Raw genomic sequence first — 6,000 nt, forward strand, 5'->3', positions numbered from 1 at the left:
GCATGGGAGGTGAAAGGGTTCACTGGAGACAGAGCAAAGGAGATAAAAGTTTGTTGTATACACCGCAAGGGAGCTGCGCATGGAACAGCAGAGGGGAGGTCGCGAGGTGATGGGTGGAGGCTGTTTCTAAAGGGGAAAGATGAGGGGCAATGGCCAGGAATGGGATGCTCCCTCTTTGGTAACTGTGCCCAGTTGTAAGTAGCCCCCTGGTCAACCTGGGCCTACGGGTATGTTGAGGTGGGCGGCCTGATGAGCCCGGTCTGCATTCCATTGCTGAAGTCTGTTTGCCTAAAAGTGGCCTCTATAATAAATATATTAATAATCGGAATATATCACGTATACACACACACACATATATTTAAATTGGGGAAGGGCATGCAGTAACGCTATGATCTAAAAATCGCTATTAACTAAATTGACTTTGAGCATGTTTTATTTTTTTGATCTTTCCAAACCAAAAGCCTTGTTTTTTTTTCCTCTGTAAATTGTCACAAACGTTTCCCCCACAGATGTGTTATGACTTGAAGTAATGTAAGCACCTAGAGCATAGCACTCGCCAAAAACTGCCACGTACCTGTGTTTTTGGAGCTATGGGTTGCATATAGAACATTCTTTCATTTCCATTGAGATTTCCCTATATGCAGACAGAGCAAAAAACAAAGACAGTCCACTGGCTCAGCCAGGAGCCCTCTGCCACGGAGTGCACCCCCTTAGATTTATCCTTCAGTTGGTCTCCATGGTCATATGAACAATCTAAACATAGAATTAGTCATTGAATGTTTTTTTAATTTAAGAAAAGAAGACCCCCTTCCCCATGGCATAACTTAGCAACAGTGATTTTTCTCTGAGATTTCTAATGATGAACTTTGAGGACCAGCCTTGTTCCTGGCCCTCAAAAGAACTGCTATTTGTTGTAGCAGCTGCAAGGGAAAAAAGGGCAATGAATGTCCCAAAGAGGGCTGGCACCGCAGTGCGTGCTCCAGCCGTCTGCAGATGGACGCGCTAACAGGGCCCAAGCCGTGGACTCCGTCGGCTGGCACTTTTGGAGCCCGGCTGGAGGCCTCACCCAGCCAGTGCCTCTACACAATAGCTCCCCGATTGCCTTTCTTCAAAGGTTGCTTTCAATCCTGCCTCCTTTCCTGTGGGGCGGGGGTGGGGGTGGGGAGGAGTCTCAGGTTCCAGACTGATACTGGGATCTTAGAGCAGCTGTGAAGGTGAAAGTTAGCTGTATTCAAGCTGGAGGGATTCTGAGGCCAAAGCAGAGAGCAGGAGGAGAAGGCTGCTGGGGCTGAGAAGGCCTCTGCAAAGACCAGAGGGGTTGCCCTGGGGAAGCCCCAGGGCCTCCTGCCCCCAGGCGCTAGGCCAGGATTTTTGTGGGATTTTGACATCTGAGAGCTTCACCTGAGACTTGTGGGAAGCTGGCCCTGCATCTGAGCCACACCTTGGGATATGCATGTGTGGTGTTTGGATTTCCTTCTTTTTATTATGTTTGCCTACTTTAAAAAAAAAAAAAAAATCCTGGGAGCTTTTGTGTCTTTTTGTGAATCTTTCACTTCTTGTTTTAATTAATTCTTAAATTATTATTATTATTTTTTAGATTTCATTTATTTATTTGAGAGAGAAAGAACAGGAGCAAGGAGGAGGGACAGAGGGAGAGGGAGGGGGAGAAGCAGACCCCCCTGCTGAGCAGGGAGCCCATGGGGCTCCATCCCAGGACCCTGGGATCATGACCTGAGCCAAAGGCAGACACTTCACTGACTGAGCCCCCAGGTGTCCAGTCTTTCATGTTTTTTTTTTTTAGATTTTATTTATTTATTCATGAGACACAGAGAGAGAGAGGCAGAGACACAGGCAGAGGGAGAAGCACGCTCCCTGCAAGGAGCCTGATGTGGGACTTGATCCCAAGACTCTGGGATCACGACCTGAGCCAAAGGCAGATGCTCAACTAGTGAGCCACCCAGGGGTCCCAGTCTTTCATGTTTAAACAAGGGATTGGAGGCAAAATTAGTCAGGGAGACTTGGGGGGGGGGTGGATTTCCCTGGTTTCTGAAGGATGGAGAAGGGGAATATTGGTTCCTTATCTCCTCTCCTTCTCTGAGATTTGGGATGCTTCTCAAATTTCTCCTTGAAATTGTGAGATTTCCCGCAGTGTCTTTAGCCTACCACCTGCAGAAGAGGGAGGTCCCAGATGTCTCCAGGAAAACCGGCCGGGGAGTGGGGGTTCTTTTTCAGCGGGCAGCATTGAGTGGGCCATGCCAACCATTCCCAAGCATTCAGGGAACCAGCGGCAGGAGCAGTGGGTTGAGCTCCTAGCCCCACCATGGAGGGCATGTCCCAAGATGCGTGGTTCCTCAGCCAAGCACTGAGATGTCTCTCCCCCCAACATGTTTTGCTCTCGGTTTACCCTAGACTGGGCGAGGGTCTGACCTGACCCTTTGGAGAGTCCTTCTGAGTCTTCAGGGAGGTGCCAGGTGGTAGGCCGCTCACCCCGGCTCCACGGGCCCTCTGAACTGACTGCTGTTTGACAGAGGCTAGAACCACCTGCAAGCGTGGCCACGTCTTCTGGAGGAAACAACCCCCCCTCCCTCCCCAGCCCTCCTGGAACTGGGGAGCAGAAAAGCTCTCATCTGCTCCCTGTCACCCAATCCCTATGGTTCCATCCTGCCTGCTCTCTGTTTTTCCTGGGGTGCGACATCATTACCTAGCCCTGGAAGATCTAAGGACCCCGAGGTTCTACATAAGAGTGAGATAAATTCTGTGGCCTTGGGCAGCTTCGTGGGCCAATCTGGCCAGTGATGCATCTTCCCCTGGACCTACGGCTGCTCTGTGGGCTCAGAAAGAGATGGTCTTTGGCAGATGCAGTTCTTCTGCTTCATGTTCCAGCTACTTGTAGCCTCTGAAGTGCCTCCTTCCCTGGTTCCAGGATCCTGGCTACAATGTTACCTGACCCCCAGGCAGAGGAATGAGGCCTCTGCTATGAACAGACAATCCAGGATGCTGTGCCCTCTCCAGGGCGGTTTACACACAGAAATCCCCCGTTCTTTTTCTCTAGCAGCAGCCGGGATGCTCTTCTGGTCACGTCCTGAGACCTTCCATTGATTTGTCACCTCTTTTACCAGCTGTGGGAAACGGAGCTATGGAGACTATATAGACCTTTGCCCTCTTTTTCACATCTTGTTTGGGGTTAAGGAGAAAAGCGAGTGGAAGACAGCCTTCAGTGAGTTCCAGTTAAATGCGTAGTAAACTCCTAAACATCACACTGGTGCACGTGCACTTGGTTGAGAGACTTGGGAGTCCTGAGCAATGTTTACTGCTCCATCTCCAAATTGTTAGAACAGTGCCCAGCACACATTCTAGTGGGTGGAAGACTGCCAGTACACATGGATATTACAGGACAAGTGCTGCGCAGAACCAATAAGGAAGGAGCATAAAGATTAATGAATTTGAGTGGGATGGTGTGAGGGCCTCAGTGAGAAGGGAGCATTTAAATGCATGGAGGAGAGTCAGTGAGTCAGGCAGGGGGTTGGAACACAAACTAAAGACAGCAAGAAGGCCAGTGTGGCTGGAATGGAGTGGGCAGTGGGAGAGAGGTCAGAGGGGCAGGGGGACCACAGGGCCTTGGTAAGGTATTGTAATGCTTTTAGCTTTTACTGAAAAATAAATGGACAAAAAAACTGGAAGACTTGAACAGAGAAGTGACATGCATGATTGACTTAGGTCTTAACTGGATCCCTTTTGGGGTGGAGGCTGTGTCCAGAATGGAATGAAGGTAGGGAAGAGGCTATTGCAATAACTCAGGTTAGATGTGGGCCTGACTTGGTGCTGCAGAGGTAACGACATGTGGCCAGAGTCTGGATGCAGTTATGCAAGAGCTGATAGAAATTACTGATGAGTTGAATCCGGAGCTTGAGAGAAAGAGTCAAGGATGACCTCAAGGCTTTGAGCAGCAAGTGGGGGATGGTAGTCTTCATTGAGATGAAAACCAGAAGGGGAGGAGAGGTTTGAAAGGGGGAAGTCTAAGAATCCGGTTTTGAGCTTGCTATGCATGAGATCCTTTCAGATTTTCAAATGGAGATATTAGGTAAGGAGTTGGATCTAGGAGTTTGGGCCTTAGGACAGTGGAGGGCAAAGATAAAACTTGAGATCATCAGTATACGGGTACTACTCAAATTCTTGAGGTTGAAGGAGATCCTAAAGGGGTTAGTAAATAATATATTTGATAAGGACACAAGATTAAAGTCCTAAGCCCTGGGGCCTCCAACGTGAAACAGGCTCAGGAGATAAGAACGGAAAAGCAAAGGAGAGGAGTGGCCTGATCTTGGAAGCAAGTAGAGAACAGGTTTCAAAGGGGAGGGGTTAATCAGCTGCATCAGAACCTGCAGACACATGAATGGGATTCTTTTTGACACAGTACAGTATCTCCTTTGATGTATGGACTATAATTTCTTTTCCTGGTTCCTTATGGAAGGATGTTTAGAATATTCCCAAGCAGAGGAGGAATAGAGGAATAACCTGGAGTACTGATTTCACACATTTGCAAGTGAAATTCCTGAGTGTTTTGTTTCTGATTCAAAAAGAAAAGTTATTTTAATTCTCCTTTGAAGATCTGCACTTTAAAAATTAAGGTATAATTTACGTGCAGTAACATGCATGCATTAAATGGCTTTATATGGCTCAGATTTGCATTTCTCTGTTGTCTAATTAGGTTTTTCATGTACCTATTGGCCATTTGTGGAGTCTCTGTTTTAAATCTTTTGCCTATTAAAAAAAATTATTACCAACTTGATGGAGGTATAGTTTACATATAATAACCTGTAACTGTTTAAAGTGTAAAATTCAATGAGTGCTGACAGCACAAGCCCCTGTGAAGTCCCCACAAGACAGGAGACATTGTGGAGCGCCTGGCTGGCTCCGTAGAGCATGTATGTGACTTGAGCCTGAGGTTGTCAGTTGGAGCGCCCACCACGGGTGTAGAGACTACTGAAAAATGAAGTCTTTAAAAACAAAATACAGAGGACATTTTCATCTCCCCAAAAAGGTTTCTCGTACTCCTTTTCAGACCAGACCTCTCTATTTGCCTTTGCTTCAGGCAACTACTGATTTACCTCATGTCACTGTAGACTAGTTGGCATTTTCTAGGATTTCAGAAGGAACCTAGACTTCAAAAGGAATCATACAGTATGAAGTATTTTGTGTCTGGAGCTTGCACTCAGTTTATTGATTCTGAGATTCATCCGTGTTGTCACGTTTACGAGTACTTTGTTTCTTCATAGTACTGAGGACTCCATGGTATGGATGTGCCATGTTTTGTTTATGTTTTGTTCATCCGTTCACCAGTTGTTGGACGTTGAGTTGTTGCCAATTCTTGACTATCATCAGTATCAATAAAATTGCTATGAATATTCATGCACAAGTCTTTGTGTAGATGTGTTTTATTTCACTTGGGGCAATACCTAGGAGCAGAATTGCTGAGTTGCAGGGCAAATGCTAGTTTTACTGCTCCTTTAATTCTCTGCTATATCATGTCGTCCTTAAAGCTGCTGTATTTTGGTAGAGCTACCAAAACATTTCTGCCTGCCAAGGAATAGTGGAAGGATTTTAAGGTAAAGCAGATATTATATTTGTTTAAATTTTTAAAAGATCTTATTTATTTATATAGCAGAGAGAGAGAGAGAAGGAGAGAGAGAACACAAGCAGAGGGAGTGGGAGAAGCAGGATCCCCACTGAGTGGGGAGCAGGGCTTGATCCCAGGCCAGGATCATGACTTGTCCCCACGGTAGATGCTTATCTGAGTGAGCCACCCAGGTGCCCCAAAGCAGATGTTACGTAGACAGTTTCCTGGCCATAACTTGACACATTCAGACGCTAAAGTCATGCTTACTTTTCATTTCTACATGGAAGTATGTACCTATAGCTAGAAAAGGGAAGAAGTTGGTGACACATTTCTCTAAATCCTGTTGTATTTTAGGAAACTAAAAGCTTAGCATAACAATAATCTTT

This window comes from Canis aureus, chromosome 21, assembly GCF_053574225.1.
Source record: "Canis aureus isolate CA01 chromosome 21, VMU_Caureus_v.1.0, whole genome shotgun sequence".
NCBI lineage: Eukaryota > Metazoa > Chordata > Mammalia > Carnivora > Canidae > Canis > Canis aureus.